This window comes from Nannobrachium achirus, assembly GCF_963921795.1.
Source record: "Nannobrachium achirus genome assembly, chromosome: 11".
In the NCBI taxonomy this organism is placed as follows: Eukaryota; Metazoa; Chordata; class Actinopteri; order Myctophiformes; family Myctophidae; genus Nannobrachium; species Nannobrachium achirus.
In genome coordinates, this window is record NC_137820.1 from 30,381,984 (window position 1) to 30,397,619 (window position 15,636).

The window sequence follows — 15,636 nt, forward strand, 5'->3', positions numbered from 1 at the left end:
TCATTAGTAGCAGATCTACAAGCTTGAGCTTGTACAGTAGATCTGCTACTTTTGAGATTTTTTAATTTGAATCCTGAAAAGTAACAATTTTGGACATGTGACGTTTCCACCCAACATACGATACTCTTTTACGGATGGCAGGTTTTTACTGTCTTGACTGCTGTTACAGTAGGTACTACTGAGGAATTAAGAGCCTCACAAACGCACATTTCACCACAAGTCTTAACAGCTACTTTTCCAGGCAAAACCCCGGATAGCGTTTCAGTTTCCCACAGAGTAAATTCTTCCACTTTGGGGTGATAAGCTCTCACTACCACCTTCAACCACCGCCGATCTGTATAATAATCCCTGCGGTGCAGAGGCTGTAGCTTGCACACTGCTATTCTGTACCTGCAGTGCGTGCGCTGAGATGGCTTTGTGCTGCGCTACAGCAGTGGTTCTCAAACTTTTCAGGCCGCGACCCCCAAAATCATCATATTTTAACTCAGGACCCCCCTGCATTAAGAGTTGAGGCATTACATTTTGTATAACACGGTTCTATGGTGAAAATAGCCGATCTACATGCTCACAGCAAAATAATCCCGACCCACAGGTTGAGAACCACTGCGCTACAGGAGGTTTACATGCCGTGGTGTAATGTACAGGTAACTAAGTACATTTACTCACGTACCGTTCTTAATTACACTTTTGTGGTACAATATTTGTACTTTACTTGAGTATTTCCAATTTCCAATGCTTTTACTTAACTCCACTACAATTCTTTGAAAAATTAGTTACTGGTTACTTTGCAGATATAAATTATAATATTGTAATACATAAACCACTTTAGCCCTATTTTATACCAAGGCTGTTTGAAAATATCTATAAATGGCTATTTTCAAGCATATTTGTACTTCTACTTTTGGTGCTTTAAGTAGGCTACATTTTGACACCAATACTGTCATACCTTTTTGAATTACAGACTTTTACTTGGGGGTACATTTATTGTTATCACATTTTTGTCTTAGGAATGCGACAAAAAACTAAAAATATTATTGAACTCAAGTCTCCATGGCGTGACTAATCAAGTCATTTTGGAGGTGAACTACTCCTTTAAGTAAAACATGTGAGTATTTTTTTCCACCACTGTTTAAATGTATATCAGTCTACTCTCTACTAGTGAATGATTGTCTGTCGTGCCACTGTTCTCATATCATGGTCACTAGTAGACTGTTAGGCGTTGTGAGCTTGTAGATTTGCTGTTTACAAAAGGTTTGCCTCTTTCTTATGTTTGACCAGTTTTTATCATATAGTTAGTTTGATTACTTTTGATGCAGTAATGCTCTTTTTATAAATTAAAAACCTCTTAAAAGTCCCAGAATTGTCACTTCACTGTCATCTGCCCCCCCAATCAATCAATTAATGAATTGATTTGCATCCCTACAGCCGTGCGATGAAACATACTAGTCATTGCACTGCATTAGCGCTCTCTCCCAGTTCTAACTACACTGACAAACACGACAAACCCACCTGACTGGTACTGTACACGGAGCAGGTTAAAACAAACGCTAAACTGTATTTGCTGACTCTTATTTTGCCCCAGGCCTATAGACTCCTATAGTGTCTGTAAATGAGCGAGGCTGTATGCCTCTACGTATGTATGTATGTATGCCCCAGTGTGTCTCGGTCCCACTCACTATGGCTACAGAAACACAAGCAAGCAAGCACACATGAACCGCAACGTGGCACTGAGCCAAGTACATGACTTTGTGTGCATGTGTGTTTATGTGTAAGCATACACACACATACTGACTTCTTAAACTTCAAGTTTATTGTTGTCACATCGTTGTTTATACATGAAAAGTGAGTGAGCACACACACACGCATATGCAAGCCCGCGCGCACACACACACACACACACACACACACACACACACACACACACACACACACACACACACACACACACACACACACACACACACACACACACACACACACCTTTCTATGTCTTGCTATGCCTCTTTCAACCTCTTGTTCTCGATGTTCCATCTCTCTTTCTGTTTTTCTCAGTTTCTCTCATTCACCTTCCTCTGCCTCCCCTCTCTCTTTCTCTCTCTCTCTCTCTCTCTCTCTCTCTCTCTCTCTCCCTGTCTGTCTGTCTGTCTCTCTCTCCCTGTCTGTCTCTGTCTCTCTCTCTCTGTCTCCCTCTCTCTCTCCTCTATGAAGGACAGTCATTGTGCTTTAACTCCAGTATAGAGAGCCCAGTGGCAAATGACATCATCAAAGGGATGCTGCTTGTCTCAGCAAATCTAGACACTACCTTGTGTGTGTGTGTGTGTGTGTGTGTGTGTGTGTGTGTGTGTGTGTGTGTGTGTGTGTGTGTGTGTGTGTGTGTGTGTGTGTGTGTGTGTGTGTGTGTGTGTGTGTGTGTGTGTGTGTGTGTGTGTGTGTGTGTGTGTGTGTGTGTGTGGGTCTGTGCGAGAGACACCACAATCTTGTATTTAGCTTTTTGCACGGCTTTGACTTTTAGAGATTGAGTGTGCCATACCAAACGCGCGTGCTCGCGTGTGTGTGTGTGTGTTTATGTTTATGTCACGTGAACAGCAGCTATAGCTTCCTCTGCAGTGAATTGGGTTTAAAATTAAAACATTATGCATACACCATACAGTATGCATGCATGCATATTGTTTATGTTTATGTCACGTGAACAGCAGCTATAGCTTCCTCTGCAGTGAATTGGGTTTAAAATTAAAACATTATGCATACACCATACAGTATGCATGCATGCATATACACACAGAGGCGAATCAAGGGTATCTCTCTCGCACGCAAGCACGCACACACAGAGTAGTATACAAACATTTGTGTTTCTCTTATTAGGTGAACCAAGGACGCATTGTGCGTGCATGCATGACTCTTTCATACATGCCCACACATACGCCTACACGCACACGCACACGCACACGCACACGCACACACACACACACACACACACACACACACACACACACCTGACTGCCTCTGCCTTGTGGCGGTGTGTGCAGTTCTCTTAATGATTTCTAGAGTGAGCGTGGCTAGAGGGAGCAGGCAGCTGTAACAAGGTTATTGCAGTTTTTATTTGTATTTCCTTTTTCTGTTTTTACTTGTTTTTTACATAACAAAACAATAATACATAAATACAAAATGTACACCTCTTTTCCCTCTATACCAGCATCAATCATCAGCAACTGGAGAAGTGTGGTTGATCTCGTAGACTAAAACTATGACAAAAAACTTTCACTGATGAAAGTTAAATAAAAACTAAGCTTTGATGACTAAAACTATGAGCAAATAATATACTGACAATTTCGTCAACAAACAAAAACTAGACTAAAATGTTAGGGAGGGACTAGTAGAACTAAAAGACGAGTCAGTTTATGTTTGTTTGCACTTGGGTTGTTATGCTCTGAAAATAGCCGATCTACAAGCTCACAACGCGTTGCAGATCGGCTATTTTCACCATGCAACCAAGTGAAAAATCAGGCATTACAACACCACCGAGGCCTGCCAAAAAACACATAGTAGTCGACAAAATCAACTGTAGATTCAGTCGACTACAACCTTAGGATATTTAGTTGACTAAAACGACCAAAACTACAATGTTTCAGATGACTAAAATATGACTAAAGCTAAAAGGAATTTTATGCAAAAGACTATGAAAAATTGCTGTTAAAATCGACCCTAGTTTTAGTTATTTTGTTCATTTGCGTTAACTATACTAAATCTGCATCGGAGGGAGGTAGGGAGGGAGGGAGGGGGAGGGGGGGGGGGGGGGCAGGAGCAGAGGTGGTTGTGGGACACAGGGTGCAGCAGTAACAGGTTTAGGCCTGTTGGATTCTCATCTTGGCAGTGGTGGGAAAAGTACTCACATTCTTTACTTAAGTAAAAGTATCAATTCCTGCAGTATAGAAAGTAAGTAAAAGTCAGGAATTAAAAATGTACTAAAAGTATGAAAGTGTTGGCATCAAAATGTACTTAAAGTACCTAAAGTACAAAATGTTTGAAAATAGCAGATCTATGCGACGCATTGTGAGCTTGTAGATCGGCTATTTTCAAATAGCCTTGGTATAAAATAGGGCTAACGTGGTTAATGTATGTCTTATAAGATTAGAATTTATATTTGCAAAGTAACTAGTTAGTAACTAAAGTTTTAAAATAAATGTATTGGAGTAAAAGTACAATATTTGGATCCAATATGTAGTGGAGTAGAAGTAAAAGTATTGGAAATTGGAAATACTCAATGAAGTACAAATACCTCACAATTGTACTTAAGTACATTACTTAAGTACATCTACTTAGTTACTTTACACCACTGCATCTTGGTTCCACAGTGTGTTTGGTTTAGGAAAGATCCCCCCTCCACCATCCACTGCAGAGCGTAGCAAGGCCCAGACACTAACACATGGGGGGATAAGTGTTAAATTGTGCAGATAAAACCAGGCTGTATTTTTTTTTGCTCACCGCAGGTTCTTTTGTTTTGGATCTTGTGGAAAATGCACAGAACAAATCATGGTTATTATCCACTGTGGCGGTGATGCTTGGCAGCGTGACCGAACCATTTAGGGATTTTATTCACAGGCGACGATGCGTCGAGTGCAAGTCCTTCCGCACAGGGTCAGTCCCAACCACGTAAACGTATTGATTGACATTTAACCCATTTAGGCCTAGGATTATTGACTATATATAGCAGATATACACTACATATAGCAGATATACAAGCTCTGCTATTTATGAAAAATCATGATTTTTCTTTGCAAGTCTTTGAATATATCTATTTAAAAGCGAACATTTGTAACTCAAATATTTGCTTCTGGGTGGTCCCTTGAAAAACATATTTTGAGATGGGGGTCCGTGGCCAAATACCTGTAATTTTGGGGGTCCTTGACATGAAAAAGTTTGAGAACCACATGATTTAGAAGAAGGATTTAGGAGTCGGGTCAAAGATATTCAAAGACTTGCACACATTTTCATCTTTCAAAAATAGCAGATCTACAAGCTCGCAGCGCGGCACTCGGTGCCGTGCTGTGAGCTTGTATATCTGCTATTTTTCTAAAGTTAAAGCATAAAATAATGGTTAAAGTGGTTAAAATCTAACGCAACTCGGGCGCGTTCCAGGTATTTGAGAGTTAACAGCACTCCTCCTGTATACCGGTCATTAAATACAGCTATTCTACAACACGTGGGTTTAACAATTTACAATTTAGTTATTTAGCAGACGCTCTTAATCCAGAGGGATTTACAGTAAGCAAGGACAGCTCAAGGAGAAATTGTCATCTAGGATCATAGGTAAACAAAGAACCTATCAGTGTAAAACATAGAATATCCAAGAAATAAATGATCTGTACATTGAAACTAGGTTCAAGGTTTGTTTATTATTATTTGTGTCCCCAAAGGGCAAATTGGGTTGCAGCAGCATAGACAACAATACATCTAACAATACAATAAAAACAGCAGAACACATGTAGCGGATAGATACCTGAAAATAAAATCAAGTGCATATTGACCATAAAGTGCATGTTTTAAAGTACCATGCAATAAAGTGCACATTGTCCATGAAAGTGCATCTGCTTATAGGAAAGACAAATAAAGTGCACATATGAGGAATAGGTTATCTCCTGGACCTACCCAGCGCAGCGTTCAGTGTGCAGATAGACACAGGTATACATTGCCTGACTGCGAGCGCCAGACATCTCACACTACGTTTCACTTCGGGAGAGAGTCTGAGATTACGGACGGAGATTCTACTTCGGCGTGGGCGGGCTAAAGCCTATTGACGTCACACACACACACACACATACACACACACACACACACACGCGACGGCGACGTGGCGTGACATTGCAAAAATATGTTATTTCTCATAACATATTATATGTCTGCATGTTTACGTTAGTGCAAAATGGTATTAAAACGTGATTAAACGGCACTATTTCATAGTTTATTAAAATAATACGAGTCGAGTCTGACTCCGCCATGACAGTTTTCATGGACCAATCAGAGTCCACTAGACTCTCACGTGGGCAGAGGACACCAATCAGAGTCCACGAACGAGTCTCACGTGAGCTCAAGAGCTCTGTTTGGAGGGGGCTGGGACCGGAGCAGCCAAACCACGTGCCCCAAGCATACAACCCTGATTGGCCCATTCAATGCGCCCGCTCTTCAGGCGCGCTCGAAATAAAATAAAATATGTGCAGCTTCAGTCCACACTACAAACCACCCACCAACAGGGGGTGGTGATGTGCGGACTGAAGTATCAGGCTAAGGTATACACACTTGATTATAGGATACCTACAGGTCTGCAAATGACCTGGCATCTATATAACATGCTACCTAATACATTTTAGCCTTTGCATAAGCCTCCAGGGTCGTTAAGGCAAGGGCTACGGCAAGTGCCACAGGCTTTAGAGATAAAATATATTGTGTATTTGAATTTCTTTAGCTCATTACATACTGTAGGTAAATGCACAGGCTAATAGGCTGGAATAAGTACTGTATGTCTAGCCAATGTAAAATAAAATGTTACGCTTCAAATTTACCTTAAAACCACAAGTGGCTGTTAATGATAATGTTACGTCCCATGGAGACTTGAATTCATGGATATTTTCTACAGAGTTTTGTCGCATTCTTAAGCCAATAATTTGAGACTCTTTGTGTCTCCATAGGGAACAAAGCAGGCTCTTTGTGTCTCATCAAATGATTGTCTCAGGAATGTGACAAAAACAAAAAGATATCCATGAATTCAAATCTCCATGGTTTGAGTTATAGATAGAGAAAAAATATTTTTTGGGTGGACTATCCCTTTAAATACTTTCTCATGCCATTTTGGATTTTGCACTTCAACTGAACATATTGAGTCTCGACTACTAGAACTAGATAATTCCATGGAAGTGCAATATCCAAAATAGACATAACTCTGTGTGTGTGTCTGGACTGGTCTGCATCCAAATGTCAGTTTTCTTTTACCATGTTGACCACGCGTGTCGGTGTCTAGATGGGTCAGTGTCTAAGTGAAGGCGACAGCAGGCCTCTGTGGCACCTTTAACCCTTGAACCCTCCGCTCAACTCTTTAACATTTAACCTTGGCTCCACTCTCCCCTTACACAAAATCAAGCTCACCCAAATACTGTACACCCAGAGACTGTAATACGTTTCCTTGCGGTGCTCGGCTCGCCATTTGATGTCATTAGATTCAGGTTCCAAAGTATTATGCTTATTTTAATGAATTGTTACTGTTATTCAATTCTGTTTTATCAGTCTGCTGGGACATCTAAACAAAAACAAACAACATTTTTCTTCATTACTCAATTCACAATCCATTTTAGCAAAATGGCTACATGTAGGCTACAGTCAATGGAAAAAGGGCTAATTCAGTGCATTTTATGAAAGAACGTGAAACCACCAAGCAGAAAGTGTAAAAAAAAATCACACCCGTGTGAAGTGGAGCTGTGTGTGTGTGTGTGTGTGTGTGTGTGTGTGTGTGTGTGTGTGTGTGTGTGTGTGTGTGTGTGTGTGTGTGTGTGTGTGTGTGTGTGTGTGTGTGTGTGTGTGTGTGTGTGTGTGTGTGTGTGTGTGTGTGTGTGTGTGTGTGTGTGGATCATGTGTACCGATTTTTGTGACATTTGAAGAAAATATGTAGGAAAAGGAGCAAAAAGTGTGTTTTGGAGAAAATTCAAGATGGCGGAAAATCTATCATGGCGCAAATGGGCGTGGCCTATATGGGGAGATGCGTCATGACCCAAGGAATCCAGGGAAAAATATTTTTAATTTTCCGACCTACGGTTCAAGAGTTACAGGCCAAAACGTAAAGTGGGGTGTTATGGCGCCACCATGCGGCCAAATGACACAATTATTTTTTATTTAATCCTTGAAATCATTATGAACCTCCTCTCCAAGTCTTGAAACTCTAGCCCCTATGGTTTGCGAGAGACAAATAATTGAATGTGAGTTTTTGCGATTCCCATTATAAGTCAATGGGGAAAATTAATTCACTAATAAATTAATATCAATTAAACTATTGAACCTTTCTCTTAGCAAGTTACTAGCCCACGATTCCCGAGTAAGCCGGTCGATTTGACATATGGCGCGAGTGTGTGGTGGCAAAACTGTGGGACTAGTAGCGTGCCGAAGTTCAGGCTACATACAGACACACACACAGACAGACACACAGACAGACCCACACGGCCACGTATAGGGAGCCTGTGCTTCACACAGCTCCAAAAAACAGACAGGATTACACAGCCCATTAACAGCCTAAAGACAAAGGAAAGGGATTAGTTCTGCTACAGTCTTGCAATAACTGGATGTACTTGGTGTAGAGGGGATTGTTGCATATTATGAATTTGACACGGCAGATATTTAGACCCCCCCTCCCCTCTTATTGTAGCCTATTATTTTTTTACCACCTCTCTCCCCCAAAAAGGGGTTAATTATGCCAATGAAATCAACCGATTCCCGGTTCCTCAATGTTGGATCCGGTTCCTTCGGTTCCACCGGTTCCGGATTCCAACCCTACCCTGGAGGGCATTCTTTCAATAGTTTTAGTTTTGTATTGCTGTGCACTCTCTGTCTGCATGGTCATTTTGCTGATGCACCGCTATATTGACTTAAGAACAGAAGCTGGCGAGAACGAAGCTGCAGTTCCTAAATTGCTGACAGTGCAGTCAGTGCAAACAAGCAGCAGCAAGATGCACATGTAGCATATTGTAAAAGCTGATGGAGGGGATGTATGCATTGTTCGCATCAGGAGTTGGCTCACATTCATATACCTCTTTGACATTTTACTGTCAGCATGGCCCTTTTCTGATCTGATATGATGTGTAGGGTGGTGGTTCTCAAACTGGGGTCCAGGGAGGGGGGTCCTCCTTGAGGGGGGTTCCAGGGGGTCCCGCTCAGCAAAATTGGTAGCATAAAAAAAGAAATTAACCACTTTAACTTGTATGCATCCCTTATGCAAGATCATGGCGTGACGCAATGCAACACATTTTGAGCTAGTATATCTGCTATTTAAAAAAATGGTTTAAGAAAAAAACTTTAACTTTAACTACATGAATCTGGTGGGGGCGTTCCTTGACATAAACATTTGAGACCCACTGCTGTAGTGGTCTCGCGTGGCCAGACTGTTGCATCCCACAATTTGCGAATGCTTCCGTCATACAGTCTGGACTCTGGAGAACGGAAGCTCTGATCATGAGTAAAATATAAAGCGTATGTGAAGCCTCTTCTCCACTTCTGTTTTGTTTTAAAAAACCCTGCAAGGCCCAGAGTTGCTTTTTGGCAAAAAAATTGTAAATCATTTAAAAAATATATATAATTAGTTTTCCTGTTCTTTTTTCACATTAACATCACCATTAAATACTATTGTTTAGTAGTACAATGCCATTGGCCACGATATTTGCATATAAATACCCCCCACAGAGGCTGACATTCACACCTCCCAGAGAAGTTGAAATTCCAGCGTCTGGAAGAACAACATCTCACTTTTTAACCGAAGCTATTCCTCACTAAAACATAAGTAAAATGCCTGTAATATTTTTTTGGGTGATCATTAGAATGTCTAGAACATGTACATATGTTATTATTGTGGAATAATATCACCAAAATGCAAATTAGAGCATGATTTATGATTTATGATTTATGATTTATGGCTATAAAACCTTACAAAAACATTATTATTTTTTTAACATTAAATTTTCCTGTGATTAGGACTCCTACAACACCATCTGATTTTTTTTTTGGCCAGTAGAAATTAATTCGGGTCTTGCAGGGTTAACAGTCGCACAAATTCATCCTATTATAAATCTAAATCATCTAATAATTTATAGCTTGCTTCTTAGCAGAAATTATATTTTTAAATATATATTTTTTTTGGGGAGGTGTAGTTCCAGAATCTATTCAGGATTCTGAGATTGTGGAATAGTTTTCTGGATATGTGAGACTACTGCTGTAGGGAAACATGTTCCATCTTTTCTCACAGAACAGCCATGCTCAGCTCAGCATTACTCCCACTTTGACTGTACTGCTGATGCACTGAAATCTTCAACTGCTTCTTCATACAACAAAGGCCAGAGGAAATTGACAATCCACCGTTTGTCAGCCTTCTGATTGGTCCCTGAGACTCCCTGACTGGCCAACCAGAAAAAATCATTCACTTTTTGCTATCGGGGGTGGAGTTTGTGCAATGGAGAATGTTGCTTTAGGCTTTCATCACCGTGGGCACTGCGCGACACAGCGTTCGTGCAGTACGGCCCCGCGAGGTGATAGCGATTTCGCTCATTATAATGAATAAGCTTCAACAGACTAGTTCACATGGACCTTATCAATGTAACTAAGAGTTTCGATTGGGTACATATATTTTAAATGGGCAGAATTACGAAAGCCAGCCTATTATGTGAGTAGAACTATAATCTGTCTGTCATCTTCCTACCCAAGATGCACTGCGCTTTCTCTTTCTATTTATCTCCTGTCTGATCCAGAGGATTAAACTAATTAAAACATATATTTTCGGGGGAAAACTACTGTTTTGCTATGTAACTACTGTACTTCTTTCTTCCCTTTTTATTAATATCACGTAGATGTGTTTTTATTGGTACTTTATATAGCTGTAATGAGGCTATGAAAAATCTTTTTTCCCCATTAATTTCCAATGTAAAAACAATCTGCCATGATGATTCTGTCCCACTGGGATTAAACTAATTAAAACATATATTTTCGGGGGAAACCCCCTGTTTTGCAATGTAACTACTGTACCTTTATCTTCCCTTTTTATTAATAACACCTAGATGTTTTTCCTTTGGTACTTTAAATTGCAATAATGAGGCAATGAAAATACCCTCTCCCCCCATTCACTGCCACTATAAAAACAATCTGCCCAGGGTCAATTGTACCACCATAGTAACAGGGCAGAATGGGGCGGGATTTGCAAATGAGAGAATTTACAATGATCTTGAAGCTCATATATTTCAGCCTATAGAACATCCACACAACTGGATAGGCGGCTAGGCCTATATAGCATAGAACATCCACAGGCTGTACGGTTACTGAGCAGCTGTACTAGAGCACTTATACCTGAGTTATACTTACTTGCACTCCGGTGTCTCGCACACTGTTGCCAGATTTAGCAATTACAAATTAATTTGGGGGTCCTTGACACGAAAATGTTTGAGAACCACAGGTTTAAACGACATTAGGAAACAAGCCCAAATAAGCAACTACACTTTCGAAACAAGCCCAAATGCCCGGGCTGCCGACTTGGTTGTCCGGGCACCCTAGGCTGCAATGCCAGCTTGACAGTGTGCCGTGGGTTCGAATCCCGTTCCCGACAACCTATGCTGTCGGGTCAATAAAGGCGTAAAAACCCATAAATAAATCTTTAAAAAAAAGAAAGAAACAAGCCCAAAAAAGCAAGTGACTATACAGAAAAACAAACCCAAAGTCGCTTATAATAAGCAGACATGGCATCACTGGTCTCGCACCAAGCTTTAGCTGTGAAGTGGCTTCTCAAGGTCATCTTGTTGATACTAGTTGACGAGGGAGGAGGAGATTATTCACTCCTTGTCAGACTTGTCTTGCATTGCCGTCCCTTGAGCCTAAAGCGCCGTTCAGACCAAGCACATAACTATAAATATGTTGTTTAAAAAAATCATTCTAACTCGTGGATGGCAGCCTGGAGTCCTTGAGAGGGTCCACGTTTTGAAACATGTTACCAACATTAGATATTAATTTGGGGGGTCCTTGATATGAATTTATTTTGAGAACCAACGGGTTAAATAGTGTACCAGTTGCCATCATATTAGCCGTCATCATCAGGGATGTTGCTCTCCTGCCCTTCTTTCATCCTTCCATCTTTCATCCCTCCATCATTCCTCCCTCCATCCCAGAGCAGGAGCCTACAGTGCAGTAGGCTGGTGGGATCCTGTGTCACACAGAGACAGACACAATGGCTGCACTGTACTCCCTCTCACAGCATTGTTCTGCCCCCTGCGCCCCGATGCACAATACAGCCCTTATTATCCACACAGGAAAAGACACGCACATGCACGCGCACACACATGCACACGCACTGCCAAACCTGCAGACAGGCAGAAAGTAAGATGCACATGCAAAGAGGCAGGGTCTTCCTGGCATGTATTAGACAAGACAGACAGACAGGGGGACGGGGAGGACGGTATGAATCAGACTAGAGTTCTCAACGGGCCTGAAAATGAAGGCCCGGCCCTAACTGGGCCCTAACTGGGCCCTAACTGGGCCGGTCTGAGGCCTGGCCCGACTACTTAGCATGTATTTTAGACCCTACTCGGTCCGAAAACATCGGGTCGGGTCGGGTTTGGGAAGAATTTGAGAACTCTTATCACAGAGTAAAAGTAATACATATTTTTTCATTGAGGCCCTACCCGGCCCAACTAATTAGCATACATTTTAGGCCCTACCCTAAATGTCGGGTCGGGTTCGAGTATGGTCAGGGCAGAATTTGAGAACTCTAAATCAGACAGGCAGGCAGGGAATCAGATTTTCTGATTTCTAGCGAGATTTTACGGTCCACCCATTTTCCTTTTCATCAGCAAGCCGGCTTGCTTCTAGGTATGTAACAATATTGTTACATCGCTGGACAAAAACATTTCTCAGTATTATCGTAGGCCTGTGTCATCATCTACCAATATGGTATTCAGAGTTCAGACCGACAGAGTAATGAGAGTGCAACAGCCTGTCTCTGCTTTGTAGTGGCTGATTGCTCGGTTGTTTAGTTAAACGTCTAACCTGTTGTTGTTGGCTGAGCAACATAGCCTTGTCATTTAGCTTAGCAGCTAACAAAACATAGCTTTAGTCAAACGCTGCCAGCACTGTACCAACAGACACAACTTAAAGTGGCACAAACAAGCAGAGTGCATCTCTTTAATCACAGGAACCATAGCATTACTATTATGAGCATATCATAATAAGGAATGTGGAACGTAATTGTATTTGTTTATTTGGTACCGTGATATTATCATGGGATCAGTGGTTAAAGTTCTCAGTTCTGGGGACTGATTTCAGTCAGATCCACAAAAGAATATATAAAAATAAAGTGGGCGTGAATGGCAAAGTCGTCAAAACGCTAGTCAGGTGATATCAGGTGATATTTCAAGATATGAGTATTTGAATTGGCCAGATTAGCAATAGAATAAAACACAACTTCAGAAGATACTTCTATAAAATGAAGCATGGATTGGCATGCACACATTCAGTGAAGGCATTTCAGGGAAACACCCCAAATATTGGTGTGCGCTGCGCGCGCCATGATTCTAAAATCACATATTGGGACTTTTGGTGTTGTTGCATCCCTACTTGCTAACTCATGAATACAATACTGAATAGTCGTCCTTATTTTCCGTTTCAGTTTACACCATCATGTCATGCCGGTCATGGTCTTTGTTTTCCTGTAACCACAGTGATTCCACGCCAGATATATTTCGGCGTACAGTATACTGTCCTATTTCATCTGATCAGCAACAAAGGACTTTAGAGATATACAGCATCAGAGCTTTGTCCCATTTTACTTTACACACACACACACACACACACACACACACACACACACACACACACACACACACACACACACACACACACACACACACACACACACACAGACATTCACAGATGCAGTATTCACATAGATACAAACATTTAATCCTGCAGATTCTCTCTCTCTCTCCCTCACACGCGCACACACACACACACACACACACACACATACACACACACACACACACACACACACACACACACACACACACACACACACACACACACACACACACACACACACACACACACACACACACAGGCACACAAACACAAACATAGACACAAATTCAGAAATAACACGCTTACATCATGCACAGAGCCATTCTCAACTCCACACATAAACTGACACGGCAGAGGTTTTTAATAGGACACAGTATTAGGTCAGGGAGCCAGGGGAGGGAGAGCACTCCCACTGCAAGGCTTACATGATGATCATGTATTATGATTATACTAGGAGGAAGATTTATTTTCCAAAAAAGTGTACAGAAAGTGTTAAAATTATGCTTTCATGTGGCCACACCCACCAGTTCATTACAGTTTTTCACGATTGTTAACACACAAAAATCTAAAATTCGGCACAATTTTCACAACCTTCACTTCATGTACCTATAGCTTGACCTGATTTGGCACTACTTCACACTCCCATTTCATGCATTAGACTCGGATTTTCCTTCTTTACACTCTGATGTCATGTTGTTGCACACACTTCTCATGTAAAATCTCAAAGCATCAACCTATAACACACGGATGTCAATTACACATCACCTTGTTGTCGAAACACTATACACAATGTTCAGTTGTTGCACACACTTCTCACGTAAAATCTCAAAGTATCAACACACAACACACAACTATTCAAAACTCTACACATTCAAGTCTGATGTCAATTACACAAGCACCTTGTTGTCTAAACACTACACACAATGTTCAGTTGTTGCACAACTGAACATTGAGACAGGAACCAGAGGCAGAGATGGGCACAAAATACAAAAATTATTTGAAATACAAGGATAGGCCTACAAATACCAGCCCAGGATATTGTCACCAGGATAGTATCCTGGTCAATATTAGACCAAGTACTGACCAAAGTATTTAGATTATTTTCAAAATAATTTTTTGTATTTTGTGCCCATCTCTGACCAGAGGCATGATGCCTAAATCTACAGTAAATAATCATGTACCCAAATACGTAAAACTTTTTGGATGCACATTGCCATATTGTGTGCTGTTTTATGTTTTACAAATAAAAAAGTAGCCCAAACTGAGTAATTTGACAAAAGGAGAAATAGTTCATTCTCCCGAGTCAATGTCATTCATATGGTGTGTTCCAATTCAATGGTGTGTTTTCAATTTTGCACTCCAGTGTGCTGTAAATGCTAGGTAGGGTGCAGCAAACGCTTAGTTGTGTGTACTGAATGAAAGGTATGTGTCATTTGAAAATATGGCAGTGTGTACCAAATAAAACATGAGTTCCATTTTGTGAACACAGTTAAGTGATTTTATGACAAAGAGTCATCTTGGGAAGGGAGTGTCAGGTGAAATGAAAACACAAGTTCCATTTTGTCAACACAGTTAAGTGATTTGATGGCAAAGTGATCATCTTGGGAAGGGAGTGTGAGGTTTAGCATTTTGTGTGTGAGGTTTTCAGTTTTGTGTGTGCAGTTTTGAAAAAGCCGTTAGTGTAGTGAAAAACGTGTGTTAACAATCATGAAAAACTGTAAGTATGCCTGGTTGTCAGGTGGTTGGTGACACCTTCGTGTAAAAAAAAAAGAAAAAAGGGGAGGGGATGATTTTATGATGTCATTAAATCTGTGTTTTTCAATCGGGCCTTTTGACTCTGAGGCTTTCTGCTTTCAGGAAGAAACCAAAAATACACAGGGAAGGCACATTATTATAATTTTCACTATTTATAGCATATCGTCGTTGTCGGGTAGATCGGCTGTTTTCACTAGTTTTATGCGACAGTCTTGTATGATGAATTATGATGATTATGTTCCGAGGAAAACTTTTAGATAATAGCCATTTTGGTTAGAACAAAAATAACTTTGTACT

At 40.9% G+C, this 15,636-nt stretch overlaps 1 protein-coding gene across 3 annotated transcripts in view; it reads left to right on the forward strand.

Annotated features, from left to right (window-relative positions):
* kif21a (kinesin family member 21A) overlaps positions 1–15,636 on the forward strand; it is a 98,297-nt gene that overhangs the window by 21,200 nt on the left and 61,461 nt on the right. The window lies entirely within an intron of this gene.